Source organism: Triticum dicoccoides, chromosome 6A, assembly GCF_002162155.2.
Source record: "Triticum dicoccoides isolate Atlit2015 ecotype Zavitan chromosome 6A, WEW_v2.0, whole genome shotgun sequence".
Classification (NCBI taxonomy): domain Eukaryota; kingdom Viridiplantae; phylum Streptophyta; class Magnoliopsida; order Poales; family Poaceae; genus Triticum; species Triticum dicoccoides.
The window spans coordinates 512,642,450-512,660,097 of NC_041390.1; positions in this window are offsets into that span (position 1 = coordinate 512,642,450).

Here is a 17,648-nt window from a genome sequence, read left to right on the forward strand (position 1 = left end):
TTATGATGTCTCTCTATATGTCGCGACATGCATTTGGAAACTCAAGTGGGACCTTTAGCTAACCAATTAAATGTGTCGATTAACTAATATCAGTATCATATCACAATCATATTTGAACAACTAAGCTTTCGAATTCTGAGTGTTGTGTTGTTTAGCTTGAAGGGTGGAGTAATGATAGTACGACAGAAAGCACCTACGCAGATCATAGTAGAGTAGATAAAAGGGGAAACCCTAAGCATCAAGAGAAAAATCAGGAAAGTGGAACTAGCTGGACCAGTGGGTGGCGCACATGCTTTTCGAAACGAATATAGGAACATTAGGTGACCAATTAAACGCTCTCTGTTTTAGTGATATGAGCATCATATCAGATTCGTATTTCAACACATAAGCTTTGGGTTGAGGTCTTGAGGAGTAGTGCTAGCACGACATGAAGCACCTACGATGATGGTAGTGAATATAAAGGGGGGAAACCATAAGCTTTACAAGTATAGTGCCCGTGCCATGGCGGATCTGAAGGTGCAAACTGGACAAAGCTACTTCGCAACCAATGTTTGCTTTCAACTAGCCACTACGATTTGGTACGGACAAGAAAAGTACAGTAAACAAATTACAATCTATTTTCTGGGTGAGATCAATAACTTAAGCACATATGGAAGAGTACCACCTCTCTTGTGACGCCGTGTAGGCCTATGCTGATACGTTGAGGGTGCTGCGGGTGCGATGGCTGTCGGCGGTGGGGAAGAAGACTTTAGACGGCAGACGGCCGGGTCGGGGGATATATCATGTTGCCCTGGACAAGGCGGTCATAGGAGCGGCAACGGCAAGGTGGACGGCAGCGCCGATGAAGCAAGAGGAGGCGATGAAAGGATCCTGGTCCAGCGCCATGGATGAGAGACGTCCATCTCTTGCAGTGGACGACGGGGTAGGGGTAGCGGCTCCGACAAGGTGGAGGATTTGGTGGCGGACGGAGGAGGCTGGCCGCAGTGCGGAGGTTGTCGTGCCGTCGATGGTGTATGAATGGGGAAGTGGAGGGGAGGGGGGATCTCAAACTTTGGGACGCGCTTCTCTGAAATGGGGGAAAGTTACGAACTTATCCCCGTTTAGAATTTCAGACATCGTGTCGGTTGGGGATAGGACGGTAATCTCGCATCTCCCAAATATTTGCCGGTAACTATTTTAGGCGAGGAGAGGGTGTTTTGCCGTCCACGGTTGGCACCCACGGTGTATGAACGGGGCTGACAGGTAGGGCGGTTGTGTCGTGTCTGATGGAAGTTACACATCTGCCCCTATTTAAAATATTAGCCTACATCGATTTCGGACGAGGAGAGTTTGTTTTGCCGCCCACCGTGTATGAATGGGGAAATGGAGGAAGAGACACATGTCTTTCGGATGAGCTTGAATCAAATGTGTTTTGCCGCCCACGTTTGGCGCCCACCGTGTCTGAATGGGCTTAGAGGCTGTCGTGTCACGTCTGATTGAAGTTACTAGTCTACCTCTATCGACAACAGTGTAAATCCGGTCGATAAGGATGTCAAGTGTCAGGGGTAGACAGTAATTTCCATCTCGCAAACACTTGCTTCGGGCAGCCCACAAACTATAGTGGGTGTTTAGCCGCTTCGTTCAAAACTTGGGAGAATTAGCATTCACGTTTGCCCTGGGACCTGGCAAACTAAATTCAAATCCAATTTGTATTCGATTACGAATATCCACAGATAATTATACATTTTGTTATTTATTTCTTCAAAACCACAACAAAGATTTATTCCACCTTTATATATGATTATGATTTAGAAATGTCGTGATCTTCGAATTCAGTAGGTTGGATACACTCTGAGTCAAACAGTAATTTCATCCAATACAATATGCTCACACGAAAAACAGTTCAACCTTATGTCAATCATACAAGTACTAAGGATTACCTCGCCTAAAAAATTCAGATCATTACAACACATGGACAACATAGGGGGTCTTGCAACATAATCCATTCAGAGACATGACACAACATGCAAGTACAATAATCTAGTGACAATTTCAACTTGTATCTAAAGAAGAACCGGGATTACCTTGGGCTTCAGATAGCAGAAACAGCAGGACCTCCTCCATCTTCAAATGCAACATTCTTACTTCCTCCAATTCTTGGGTTGCTTGCATAATGCATGCCGCTAATTTCGTAATTTCCAGCCTCAAGATAAAGATTACCTCATTCATGGCAGCCACACCATCTCTTTCTGCCTCTAGTAGAGCCTCAAGCACTATAATATCTATGCTCGGACTGCTCTCTGGCGGTGTTGCCTCTGAACTGCTACCATCTGGTAACATGGATGGTGCACTGCTTCCACAAATAGATTCTGGGGTTGTACATTGTGTCCTAGTGTGAACGACATCCTGAAAGGTTTTCGCTGGACATCAATAAGAGATAGTTATCGTATGATCCAGGCAGTAAGCTTACATGGTAAACGACGGATGAATTATTGCCGAGCATGGCAAACTATATTTAAATGGTTCGAAGCAGCATCAGCCGAAAAGAAATTAAAATGGTAAGATGAAACTAGGGATGTAAGTGGCAAATAAACGACATCCGCCAGTCCCATCTAGTTAGTTTTTGCTACCTCCCTAGTTTATTTTCCTCAAAAAACAAAAAACTCTTTTGAACTATCATACCACTAGTGGACTTTAATCGGGATTAAACGGGACCTAGTTGACATCCCTAGTTGAAAGGGAGTGTACAACCGCTATATTTAAGTTGCCAAGGCATCTAAGCAGTTGAAATAATCTAAGAAAGCACTTAACAGTGTGGCCTCATATAAACTACGAAGACAGTCTTGTGATGAAGTTGAGAGGAAAAGTTAAGGACTCAAATGAAGTAGGCATGCATTTCTTTACGATAGTACAACAGGCACTGCTGACATATTGGCCAACTCAGGTACAGCGTAACAACAAATAAGCATTCGAATCAAGCAACACAGCAAAGTAGACAACTGAACTATTTGTAATTCGATAGGATTACATGTTGAGGGCACAAGCCAAGAAAGTAGCCCACTCGCATTACATTTCACATGTACTAAAACACACTGGCTTACCATATGTTGCTGTGAAGCCTAGCTGCTATTGCAATGTTCTTTGAAGATATCGTCAGCATCCCGTGGTTGCGAATCTAGTTGTTGTAGTTTATTCTGCACCATCTATTTAGGTAAAATTAATTTTAATCGCATGCACTGGTCCGAATTGATCATCAATGGTTCATCTAAACTAATTAAAGAAGGGTGTGTGCATACACGACAATATATCTGCATCCCTCTATTTTTATGCTTGTTCGAGGTGCCAGCCCCAAAAGAACAAATATTTTGCTTGATGGGGTTGGCAGCTCCATAATTAATAGAAGCATCAAATTAGTCATGCAACTTGGGAAGATCAAGAACACACAAACAAGTAATGAATAGAGGCTCGGAGTAGTGATGCAATAGCTAGCATCAGAAAATGTAGGGTAAAACAAACAAAAAGCAGCGGAACCACATGCTAGTTTGCTGATGTGTAATTAAGCATAGAGAACATTAAGCAGTCTGATGGAACCAACAGGTGGCATCAGAACAAAACTAAAGCATATTAACTATATGTGCACTGGTATGTAATTTAGCACATGTAACATGTTCACTACCAGAAGTATGGCCCTACAGGTGCAAGCAGAATAACGCGTCTCATGAAAAACTGAATGATGCCCTGAAGAAATTCAAAGGTGCGGTGCTTATGCTAGTAAAGTGAACGTAGGCGCCGACCGTTGGATAATAGTACCTGATTCTCGGCGGCGTATGGGTATCGTTGTCATACTTGATAGCTAAGGATCGTCGATGGTGCTCGTGTTGCGGTTGAGTTTGGGCCGGCTGTCGCCGTCACTGAAGCGGCTCTGGTGCTACGGTTGCGGCACCTGTCGACATACAAGAAAGCTCATCTGTGGTAAGTGAACAATTGCACAATAAAGAGAAAAACCGAAGGAGTACAAATCGAAATAACCTGATGAGGCTGCGGAGTCGGTAAAGCAGGGCCGGTGGAGTTGAATATGGCGTCCGTGGAGCGGGTCCGGTGTAGTGGATGAAGGCTTCGGCGGGCGTGTTGTACAGTGCTTTCGGTGAGGCGAATCTATTGTGGCGGACGAGGGCTTGTATGAAGGGCCAGCGAAGGGGCAGAGAGGGAGTCAGTGAAGGGCCTACGTTGTGGTGGATGAGGGCGCCAGTTAAGAAGATCCGCTGCGGTGGACCATGATGGCGGTCAAGGAGATCTGGAGCGGTGGACAAGCCAGTCGCTGAAGCGGCTCCGGTGATGTGGTGAGTTGGCAGTTGGGGGTTCCAAGGTGCGGAAGGTAGATCCGGCGGGGTGTGAGGTCCACCGCTGCGGCGGAGGACTAGATTCGGCGGCTTGCCGTGGTTAGGGGGGTCGAGGAGGGGAAGGGAAGGGGCTCTGGGGAAGAATGTTGGGGGCAAAGAGGGGAAAACAATGGAGTTACCAAAGCAGCCCTTTTCCGTTCATGTGGCAGGGGTAAAACAGGAATATCGCAGGGCTAAACTTTCGGGCGCGTGATATTTCGATGTGAGCGGGAAGTTTGAAAGCTTTTGGCGCCTAAAATTATAAGTATTCTGCTCTCATACGGCCGACTATGATATCATGGCCGACAATTTGTTTGTTTTGCACGCAAAAAAATGTGCAACTTTTGAAAATCAATGTCCCCAACTCGAAACTTAGATTGTCCATTCAATTCAAATATGGATCATTGAGCTACTACAAGCAAATACCATCATACGGTCCAATTCAAATGAAATTCCAAATGTGTTTATCCTAAATATGATGATAAAATAAAAAATGTGTATGTGTATGAATAAAGTGGATGATTATAAAGTTTGAACATGCCCGTATGTGTATATCTCTAGGTTCGATATATGAATTTGAAATCACGAAATCCCGGCTTAAAAAATGTACCTCCGTTTAAATGAATTATATAAGCTAATGATGGAGTCGAATTCCAAAATTCCAATCTTAGGTTTGTAATTCTGGTACATCAAGGTATATCACGCATGTTCAAAAGTATCGTTATCGCATAGTACAAACTGTGAAACAAATTGATCAACCATGAGTGCACAATATCTCAATTATGCTAAAGTCCCTCAAATATAGGCACCTCACTCTTTATCTGAAGTCAACCCCCCACCACACACACACACACATAGAGAAGTCGTTCTCTCCCCCAAACACCAACACACAAGCACATTAACACCCCTCTCTCTTGTAAAGTCCGGACCCCAACATAGGTCTCTATCACTTTGTCTCTCGGGCATGCACACATCTCTTCCGTCACTCTCTAGGTCTCCCGCTATCTCTCTTACCCAAGCACACGCACTATGTAGAGTGTATATTTCCCATACACACAAACGTCGCCCCCAAACTCTATCTCCCTAGTTATGTGGTTCTCGCGCACTCACCTCACACACCACCGCCACTGCAAACAAACACACTTTGTCTCCTTGTGCACCACTCTCCTCTTTCTATCTCTCCCACACGCGGACCCGCCCTAGCTCCTTCCCTGTATACATATATGTCGTGACTCTTTGCATAGCTCCCTAATGTATAATCGTTCTTGATTTCGCACATTGTTCTCTACACCATCTATTCTAGATCTCTCATGAAGTCCCTATCACACACACGATGACTCGATTCCCTTGCGTCTCCGTTCTTAGGCCAATTTCGGACAACATCAACATTGTCTCCCTATCTATACGCCATTTATGGACACAAACGACCCCTCTTGCCCCCTCTCTTCCTCTCTCTCTCTCTCTCTCTCTCTCTCTCTCTCTCTCTCTCTCTCTCTCTCTCTCTCTCTCTCCGTCGCTAGCTCTCTCTTTCTCTAGCTCTCACACCCCTCTCCCACACACACAATCGATGTCTCTTCCAAATAGTCTGCTCCCCCCGCCCGCACCCGTGCTATCTCGCTACTACACATGTCACACCATTTCCCCTTCCCTTATACTAGGTTTACATCATCAGTGGTCTCTCTACTCCACATACACTCTCTCCCTCTCACACACAAACGCGTGCACAAACACACACAGACACGCACAAACACCCATTTATCTGGATCCTCATCTCTCCTCATGTCCGCATGTGTATCTCACACACTCACTCTCTATTTATGTATATGTGTCTCCATGTTACACAACACAAAGCCCCATGTACATGTCTCTCTCTATCCTCCACACACATAGACACAAAGAATCTGTTATCATTGCCTCAGTCTCTAACATATCACACACGCACTCTCTCTCTCTCTCACAAACACATTCAACAAGGGTTTCCCCGTGAATAACTTACCGTCTATTCATCAACAGTCGTGGCAGTACGGCGAACACGAGACGTGAAAAAGAATAAATCTACACGTGCTTAGACCACCTAGTATGACTACTAGGACTAGAGCAAGCCAAAAAGCACGCCGCCGTCGCCCCCTCCTTGTCGGCGACGGGAAAATCTTTGTTTTACACAATCGAGAAGTCATTGTGCTAAGGTCCCACATGCCGAGGCGTTGAATAGAATGTAGTTGCTAGTTTACGGAAGCAAGTATCGATAATACGTTTGTATCTCCATACTTATATTTTTTCTCTTATAAAAAACCGAGCTGGTGATGATGGTATGTGTGCCATCTTGTAATATAGACCGTCCTATCTATATCTGACGGATGTAAATTAAACTAAAAGATACCCGCACCCCTCTCCACATTTGCAGACAAGGCCTTCCCTCGTTCATCCTTATCTCCAACAGACCTCATCGTTGAGCAATTAAGAAAGGAAGCCTCTGGAACAAATTGGCCTGGTGGCCGCTGCCGGCGTCGTCAATCCCCATGCCTCCGCTTAGTCGACCACTAACCACCACCACACCCCACTCCTCTTCACCTTATCTCATATTTCTCGAGATATCATTAGTTTTTACACATGGGATTACTCCTGCAAGGGTCAATCACAACAAGTGTTTTATAAAAAATGCATCTTGATGTTCCATGCAATGCACGGATCTTGCTAGTACCCCTACACAAGACTAAGTTGGTGATGCTGGTGTGTCTGCCATCCGCCGTTTCTGACCATTAGATCTACATCTAACGATTGTGAGGTAAGTTGTTGCCTTTTCTCACCAACATCCCACTTGTCTACCAATTTGCAGAAAAACCCATAATTAGTATCTTAAAACCAACCACATCCCTCCCTGACCTCACCAAAACAGCCCAAGGAATATATTCTAATTGAAACATAATATATCTCTAGTGACATATGTATATCAAAATTAGAGTGTTTTGTACCAAGTTTGTGAATAAGTATTATTCTAATTATGATTCGTCGCAACGGACATGAACATTGCTAGTATTTCCAACCATGCATTTTTTCCTAGTATTCCATAGTTTTGAGTTTTCCATCAAGATATTAGTCACTCATGGTTGATATTTACTTTCAATCATGTACACATATGCACTATGTAACTAGCCTTGCTTATTGGCTTCCAAAGCTTAACTTTCACTCCTACTTACAATATGTAGAGTATTTAACAAAAAACTACCACTTTCAACCAGCCCTAGGAAGAATCTATTGTACAAAAAATAGCAAAAACATACCCAAAATTTCTTAATCCACGCCAAAAACTACCTAGTACTCCTACCGATTAGGTTCGTTTAAACCCATTTATGACAGGGTTGGCCCACACGTCCGTGCTGACGAGGCAGCTTAAACCAACACATTTTGTTTGACCGTTGACACGAGGGACCCACATCTGACCTTCTATCCTGTTATTCCCCCTCAAATCATTATTTTTCCTGAACATTACTTCAAACAGTACTGATGCATGTTCGTCGGTGGCGCCGGTGATGAGCGAGTTGGCCGCCACTCCGTCGGACGGGCCGGACGCCGCGCTGGCCTCCGCATGGGTTGGCAGGCTGGCCCGACCGTGACTCACGAGCGAGAAAGCCGCCGCGCTGGCCTTCGCTCGAGCCAGATGGCTGGTCTTAGCGCGGCCCGCGCGAGCAAGCCGCCGCGCTGCCGTGCTAATCTAGCTAGCAAACCTTGCAGACAAGTAACTGGACGGAGCTATCTTGGCTAGCTAGCGGCCGCGAGCGCCGGACGGAGCTGGCATCCGGGCTGCCGCAACATGGGCTCCGCACCGCCGGTGGTTTTGACCTCGCCTTCTGCCGGTGGCGGTAGCTGCGTCCCATGGCCGAGGATGACTAGGTGGACGGGTCGGAGGTAGGAGGTCACTCGAGGATTTTTTGGTAAGAGCATGTACAATGGTTGACAAGGTAGTCTTATCTTAAGTCTGCCACGTATGCAAGTGGTAGTAGTTTCTTGGCATTTTAGTGGTTTCTTGCATTATTAGAGCAAGTACAATAGAGCTGAGTCAGCGGGCTATAAGAAATAAACTAGTATATTTCTGCTTAGTTGGAGGAAAGAGAAGAGGAGAGAGAAGGTAAGCGGGCTCTTCGTGAAGAGCCAGCTCTAGCACGTGCTCCTAGGCACTTTGTGAGAATGAGAAGTGGGCCACATAATAAAAAAGTAGTACACTCTTTTGATCTATTATTGTACATGTTGGCTATCAGATGGGCTATAGATGACATGGCACTGGCTTATAGCCAGCAGCTGGCTATACTATTAGCCATGCTCTTAGGGGTTTCTTGTAAGGAACAATGAACATACTACTAGCGACAAAAGGCGATTCTAGGTTGCGTTGTACTCCAACGAGTACTACTAGTGGTCGCGGGAGTGTATACCTCGTTTCGTGGGTTCGATCTCGACCGAACGCATGACGGCCTTTTTCTTAAAAATAGTACTACTACACTTCGTTGCGAGCCAATATTTTACACGGGTAGTTTGAGTTTTGAAGTCAAACGGACGTGCGTCCCCACAATCTGGGTGCACTGGACAGCCTAGCCACGTGAACGGGTTTTCCTTCCCAGCATCCCGTGGCTCGCGTGCTGCCCTAGCCGCACCTCGCTTGCAGCTTCCTCATCAGCTAGTAGCATATTTAAACTAGCGCCTCCCAATTAAGCCCGAGGAGCCGGAAAAGCCTGGCGGGCTGAGGGAGTCCTGGATTAGGGGGTGTTTGGATAGCCGGACTATACCTTCAGCCGGACTCCTGGGCTATGAAGATACAAGATTGAAGACTCCGTCCCGTGTCCGGAAGGGACTTTCCTTGGCGTGGGAGGCAAGCTTGGCGATACGGATATGTAGATCTCCTACCATTGTAACCGACTCTATGTAACCCTAACCCTATCCGGTGTCTATATAAACTGGAGGGTTTTAGTCCATAGGACAACATACACATCAACAATCATACCATAGGCTAGCTTCTAGGGTTTAGCCTCCTCGATCTCTTGGTAGATCTACTCTTGTACTACCCATATCATCAATATTAATCAAGCAGGACGTAGGGTTTTACCTCCATCGAGAGGGCCCGAACCTGGGTAAAACTTCATGTCCCTCGCCTCCTGTTACCATCCGGCCTAGACGCACAGTTCGGGACCCCCTACCCGAGATCCGCCGGTTTTGACACCGACATTGGTGCTTTCATTGAGAGTTCCTCTGTGTCGTCGCTGTCAGGCTCGATGGCTCCTACGATCACCAATAACGATGCAGTCCAGGGTGAGACCTTCCTCCCCGGACAGATCTTCGTCTTCGGCGGCTTCGCACTGCGGGCCAATTCACTTGGCCATCTGGAGCAGATCGAAAGCTACACCCCTGGCCGTCAGGTCAGATTTGGAAGTTTAAACTACACGACTGACATCCGCGGGGACTTGATCTTCGACGGATTCGAGCCACTGCCGAGCACGCCGCACTGTCCCGACGAGCATGATCTAGCTCTGCCACCGAACAGTGCCCTGAAGGCCACACCCGCATCAGCTTCGACCCTTAATTTGGAGCCAACTGTGCCGATCGAGGATGGGCGGTTGGACGCCACCTCGGGGGCTGCGATCCCAACGGCGATTGAGCCGAACACCAGCCCCGTACTCTGCGAGACTCGTGACTCCAAGGAGCCGGACTCCTCTCTGGACTCCGAACCCTCCGCGCCCCTGCCGATCGAATCCGATTGGGCGCCGATCATGGAGTTTACTGCCGCAGACATCTTTCAGCACTCGCCTTTCGGCGATATCCTGAAGACACTGAAGCCTCTCTCTTTATTAGGAGAGCCCTGGCCGGACTGCGGTCAGCAAGGTTGGGGTACGGACGATGAAGAAATTCAAAGCCCACCCACCACCCACTTTGTAGCCACTGTCAATGATTTAACCGACATGCTCAACTTCGACTCTGAAGACATCGACGGTATGGACGCCGATGAAGGAGATGAAGAACCAGCGCCTACTAGGCCCTGGAAAGCCACCTCATCATATGACATATACATGGTGGACACCCCAAAAGAGGGAGATGGCGATGGAACAGCGGAGGATGACCCCTCCAAGAAATAGCCTAAGCGCCAGCGTCAGCGGCGCCGCTCAAAATCCCGCCAAAACAAAAATGGTGATTCCAGCACGGGAGACAATAATACTCCGAAAAGTGCCTAAGAAAACCCCCTCCAGCAGGATTTAGCACAGGAGGATGGAGAAACCAGCCCTCATGAGAGAGCGGCAGATAGAGAGGTCGAGGACGATAATTATATGCCTCCCTCCGAAGACGAGGCAAGCCTCGACGATGACGAATTCGTCGTGCCAGAGGATCCCGTCGAGCAAGAGCATTTTAAACGCAGGCTTATGGCCACAGCAAGAAGCCTCAAGAAAAAACAGCAACAGCTTAGAGCTGATCAAGATTTGCTAGTCGACAGATGGACCGAAGTCCTTGCGGACGAAGAGCATAAACTCGGACGCCCCTCCAAAAGCTACCCAAAGCGCAGGTTGCTACCTCGATTAGAGGAGGAAGCACTTGATGCGGTCGACCAGCCACCTCGTGGCCGCGACAGAGAGGCCTCTCGGCCCTCCACTCAAGCCGCACCCCGTACCAAGGCACGGGAATATGCGCCGGACTTATGAGACATGTTGGAGGACAAGGCAGGGCAACCAAGATCGATCTACGGATCGCGTGGGCGCCCCACGGCTCGAGACGGTAACCGTCACGCCGGCCACAAATTCGGCAGGGCTCATTGGAGCTATGTCATGATATAGCCCAGTACAGAGGCGCCGCACACCCACTATGCTTTACAGATGAAATAATGGATCATCAAATCCCCAAGGGTTTCAAACCCGTAAACATCGAATCATATGATGGCACAACAGATCCTGCGGTATGGATCGAGGATTATCTCCTTCATATCCACATGGCCCGCGGCGATGATTTCCACGCCATCAAATACCTCCCACTCAAGCTTAAAGGACCAGCTCGGCATTGGCTCAACAGCTTGGCAACAGGATCAATCAGTTGTTGGGAGGACCTGGAAGCCGCATTCCTCGACAATTTCCAGGGAACTTATGTGCGACCCCCAGACGCCGATGACCTAAGTCACGTAATTCAGCAGCCAGAGGAATCGGCCAGGCAATTCTGGACACAGTTCCTAACAAAGAAAAATCAAATAGTCGGCTGTCCGGACGCTGAGGCCCTAGCAGCCTTCAAGCACAATATCCGTGATGAGTGGCTGGCCCGGCACCTTGGACAGGAAAAGCCAAAATCTATGGCAGCACTCACGACACTCATGACCCGCTTTTGCGCGGGATAAGACAGCTAGCTTGCTCGTAGCAACAATATGACCAAGAACCCTGGTAATTCGGACACCAGGGACAGTAGTGGCAGGTCGCGTTGCAACAAGCAGAAGCGCCGCATTAACGGCGACAATACTGAGGATACGACAGTTAATGCCGGATTCAGAGGCTCTAAATCCGGTCAGCGGAAAAAGCCATTCAAAAGGAATACTAGGGGCCCGTCCAGTTTGGATCGAATACTCAACCGCTTGTGCCAGATACATGGCACCCCCGAAAAGCCAGCCAATCACACCAATAGGGATTGTTGGGTGTTCAAGCAGGCAGGCAAGTTAAACGCCGAAAATGAAGACAAGGGGCTGCATAGCTATGACGACGAGGAGCCCCGGCCACCGAACAACAGTGGACAGAAGGGTTTTCCCCCACAAGTGCGGACGGTGAACATGATATACGCAACCCACGTCCCCAAAAGGGAGCGGAAGCGCGCGTTAAGGGACGTATACGCGGTAGAGCCAGTCGCCCCAAAGTTCAACCCACGGTCCTCCTGCCCGATCACCTTTGATCGAAGGGACCATCCCACTAGCATCCGTCATGGCGGATTCGCCGCATTGGTCCTAGAGCCAATTATTGACGGATTTCATCTCACTAGAGTCCTTATGGACGGCGGCAGCAGCCTGAACCTGCTTTACCAGGATACAGTGCGGAAAATGGGCATAGATCCCTCGAGGATTAAGCCCACCAAAACGACCTTTAAAGGCGTAATACCAGGTGTAGAGGCCAACTGTACAGGCTCAGTCACACTTGAAGTGGTGTTCGGATCTCCGGATAATTTCCGAAGCGAGGAGTTAATCTTCGACATAGTCCCGTTTCGTAGTGGTTATCACGCACTGCTCGGGCGAACCGCATTCGCTAAGTTCAATGCGGTACCGCACTACGCATACCTTAAGCTCAAGATGCCAGGCCCTCGAGGAGTAATTACAGTCAATGGAAACACCGAAGGCTCCCTCCAAATGGAGGAGCACACGGCGGCCCTTGCAGTGGAAGTACAAAGCAGCCTCTCCAGGCAGTTCTCCAGTCCGGCCACTAAACGACCGGACACCGTCAAGCGCGCCCGGAGTAACCTACAACAAGACCGCCTGGCACGATCCGAGCAGGCGTAGCAATGTGGCCCCAACCCCAACCCTCGCAAAAAGGCGACGCCAGTACTTCGCGTACATAACTACGCTCTAGAGATACCATGGGTACAGGGGGAGGGGCACCATCACGGCACGCCCAAAAATACGGCTTAAACCGTACCAGGGGCTGCCGATTTTTTTTAATTTTCTCTTACTTTCAGGACTCCATCCTTCGGAAGGCCTGTTTGGCAGTTCAATTGTCGCACAAACGATGAAAGAACCAGGGAAGCAGACAAGCCACGCCGCAGTACGAAACTCCCATGTGGTCTCTATCACGAGCAGTATACCTGTTCCGCATACTATTCCGCAGCTTGCCTCTGGAACGGACATGTTAACTAGTCCAACCTTCCACTTATCGTATTATTTGTATCGTTCTGCTTTGATCGCAGCCCTTTTTAATAAACAACGCATAGCTTTCGTCTATTTTTGCATTACCTTTTTTCTTTATATATGTTCCTTAACGACATGTTGCACCCGTACACGTTGGTACGGCCAAAATACGCCAGGGGCTTTAGTACCCCTCAATATGGTGTGAGAAGTCCAAACACTTTAACAAGTGCGGCACCCTGAACTTATATCATTATATGCATCGGCTCAGAATCATGTCTTGGGTCAATAGTTGGGTTTGCCCGGCTCCTATGTTTTGGTGCCTTACGTTCCGCTATATCGGCTAAGGTAGCACTAGGAGAACCACTGCGATTGTGCCCCAGTTGAGCTGGGTCGAGCACCTTAGTGGAGAAAGCTAAAACTGACTGTCATGATGAAGCGAGAGCTGGTCGCTATTCGAAAGGTTTTTCGAGTCCCTAAAGACTTATACCGCTTAGGGCGAGGAGCCGGCTCTGTCCGGCCAAGGCGTGGATAGCGCCCCGAACTCGATCTTCTGAATACCAGGGGCTTCGCTGAAATTTAAAATTATAGAATTCTATGGCTAAGTGAGAGTGTTCACGCATTGTAGTCCGATTTCCTTGTTCGTTGGGCTGAGCGCCTCCCTCGAAGGACCCAAACATGGGAAAAAGAGCGCTCAGGTTTATCCCCGAACACCCCAGCACTAGCGGCACGGGGGCAGAAGCCGATGACTCGTCATCTCTCACAATTGATAAACAGCCGCACAGAAGGTAATATTTTAAATTCCAACAGCATTGCTTAGCGCATATAAACAAGTTTTCAGCGCACAGGACAAAATGAGCAAGTTTCACTCAAAAATTACATCCCTAGAACATTCATCCGCCACCAGGCAGGCACCCTTTAGAACATCCTTATAGTAATTCTCGGGCTTGCGATGCTCTTTCCCCAGCAGTGGCCCGTCCTTCACCAGCTTCTCAGCATCCAGCTTGCCCCAGTGCACCTTAGCACGGGCAAGGGCCCTATGGGCACCTTCAATGCAGACGGAGCGCTTGATGACTTCGAGCCTTGGACAGGCCTCCACCAACCGCCGCACCAGCCCGAAATAGCTCCCAGGCAGAGCCCCTCTAGGCCACAGCCGAACAATGAGGCCCTTCATGGCCTGTTTGGCCGCCTTGTGGAGCTCGACCAGTTGCTTCAGCTGGTCGCTCAGGGGCATGGGGTGTCCGGCCTCAGCATACTGAGACCAGAACACCTTCTCTGTCGAGCTGCCCTCCTCGGCTCGATAGAATGCGGCGGCACCGGACACACTCCGGGGAAGATCTGCGAATGCTCCTGGAGAGCTCCGGATTCGGGTAAGTAACAAGTAACTCACACTTATGTGTTTGCTTTGCATAAATAATGCCTTACCCACCGCTATCTTCTTCACCTCATCCAACTCCTGGAGGGTCTTCTGGGATTCGGCCTTGGCAGACTTGGCATTTTTAATAGCCACCGCGAGCTCGGACGCTCGTGTCTTTGAGTCAAGCTCCAAACTCTCATGTTTTTCCATGAGAGCCTGGAGCTCTTGTCGCACCTTGCCAACCTCAGCCTCATACTTCTCCCGCTTGGTGCGCTCCGAGGCCACCCTCTTCTCGGCCTCGACCAGCGCTTGCTTAAGGGTCGCCACTTCAGACGTGGCCCCTAAAATAGCCACGATAATCTTGTCATTCTTTGCAATTGCACATTTTTATATATATTTAAAAAACAAGGTATTTCTTACCTTCATTGTCCTCGAGCTGCTTCTTGGCACGCTCGAGCTCTTGCTCGGACCGCTCGAGGTTCTGCTTTAGCGTGTCCACTTCCGCAGTCAGTGCGGCGGACGCAAGTAGGGAAGCCTGCATATGCATATTGACTCATTTTTGTTAGACTCCTGCGAATTCTATTTGATCCTCTATTCGGCTTTTCTTCCCGAATGCCAAACAGAGCATCAGGGGCTACTGTCTATGCGGTACTATTATTTATACATTCTTTACTTACCTCAAAGCCTGTCAAAAGGCTAGTACAAGCTTCAGTCAGTCCGCTCTTGGCGGACTGAACCTTCTGGACCACCGCACTCATAATAGTGCGGTGCTCCTCATCGATGGAGGCGCCTTGGAGCGCCTCCAACATATTGTCCGGCGCCTCCGGTTGGACGGGGGCCGACGACACGGTGGACTTGCTCCTCTTGGAAGGAGGTCCCCCGCCGGACTCTGGAACCTTTGAAGGTTCCGGAGCGGTGTCCGGCCTAGAGCCGGACTTGGAGCCCTGGGGGGTTTCATCCCCTTTACTCCTGGAGTCCGGGAGGTCGCCTTGCGACGCCTCCAGGACCACCTCCTCCCGGCTTGGAACCTGTTGGGACAACACTTCGGTGTCGTCCGTAGGGCGGGGGGAGGAAGCCGTCGGAAGCGAGTTCACATTCGACGAGTCCAGTGAGCCGCTCGACAACGCGTCAAGCCGGTCTTTGGGTGGGCTGCATAAACATATTCGACGTAAGGGAAAGTTGTGCAATAAACGAATACTATGAATTACTCAGGTATCCGGATACTTATGATTTTGCCAGGGGCTTGGCCCTGGGCTGCCACTCCTCTTCGTCGTCGGCGTCGGTGGAGTAGTCTGGAGGAAGGGTTTTCCCCTTCTTGGACCCTCCGGCCTCCCCAGAGATGGCGGCCTTCCTTTTATTCTCTCCTCCCGCTGGAGGGGGAGAGTTCTCCTCTTCTTCCTCCTCGTCTTCACGGGAGGAATGCGCCTCGGAACCATCGGATGATGGATCCGACACCTCCTAGCGCCGGGCACTCTTTCGAGTCCCCGCGGCCTTTTTCGCGGCCTTCTTCTCCGGCACCACAGAGGGTGCCGGAACCAACAGCTTCGCCAAGCGAGCGTCCGCTAGGCCTTTGGGCAAAGGAGCCGGACAGTTGATCTATCCGGACGTCACCTGCCAATCCTGTCAAAGGTAAGGGAGCTTAGATCCCGCATGGAGTCAAACTATGAAAAACTGATACCCTCTAAAAGAAAAAAAAACAGCTTACCGTGAGAGCGTGACGCTGCGCACTGAATCCGCGATCCTCGGTAGCGGATGCGGGAGCCTCGGTGCCTTTGAAAAGCACCTTCTAGGCATCTTCGTACGTCGTGTCGAAGAGCCTGCTTAGAGTTTGGTGCCGCGCCGGGTCGAACTCCCACAGGTTGAAAGCCCGTTGTTGACACGGGAGGATCAGGCGGATGAGCATAACCTGGACTACGTTGACAAGTTTGAGCTTCTTGTCCGCCAGGGTTTGGATGCATGTTTGGAGTCCGGTCAGCTCTCCTTTTTTACCCCAAGACAGGCCCGTCTCCTTCCAGGAGGTGAGCCGCGTGGGGGGTCCGGATCGAAACTCGGGGGGTGCGACCCATTTGGCGTCGCACGGTTCGGTGATGTAAATACACCCCGATTGCCACCCCTTCAGGGTATCCACAAAGGAGCCCTCGAGCCATAGGACGTTGGCCATCTTGCCCACCATGGCGCCTCCGCACTCTGCCTGGTTGCCGCGCACCACCTTCGGCTTGACGTTGAAAGTCTTGAGCCATAGGCTGAAATGGGGGCGGATGCGGAGGAAGGCCTCGCACACGACGATAAACACCGAGATGTTGAGGACGAAGTTCGGGGCCAGATCGTGGAAATCCAGGCCGTAGTAGAACATGAGCCCCCAGACAAATGGGTGGAGAGGGAAGCCCAGTCCGCGGAGGAAATGGGGGAGGAACACCACCCTCTCATGGGGCCTAGGGGTGGGGATGAGTTGCCCCTTTTCGGGGAGCCGGTACGCGATTTCATTAGACAGGTATCCGGCCTTCCTCAGCTTTTTGATATGTCCCTCTGTGATGGAGGAGACCATCCACTTGCCTCCCGCTTTGGACATGGCTGGAGAAGGTTGAGGTGGGGAGTGCGGACTTGGGCGCTGGAGCTCAAGTGCGCAAGAATGGATAGGCGAAGGAGGAAGAAGGCGTAGGTGAAAAGGTGGATCCTTATCCCCTTATATGGGTGGACACAACTACATGTCCCCACCAGCCTGGTAAAACTCGCTTATCTCCAAGCGCCGTAATCAATGGCGCGGTTGGGTTACCCACGCCTGTATTGATGAGAATCCCGGGATAAGGGGACACGATCTCTGCTTTAACAAGACGTGCCAAGGAAACTGCCTCGCATAACGCGCTGAGGTGGGATAATGAAACGACTCGGATAAAGGCTTGGCCGTGGTGTGTCATGCTACGGAATACGTCAGCAGATTAGATTGGTGTAAATATTATTCTCTCTATGGCAATATGTGGAAACTTATTTTGCAGAGCCGGACACTATCTTTGTGTTCAAAATCTTCTATGAAGTACTTGGAGGAGGAACCCGCCTTGCAATGCCGAAGACAATCTGCGCGCCGGACTCGTCGTCA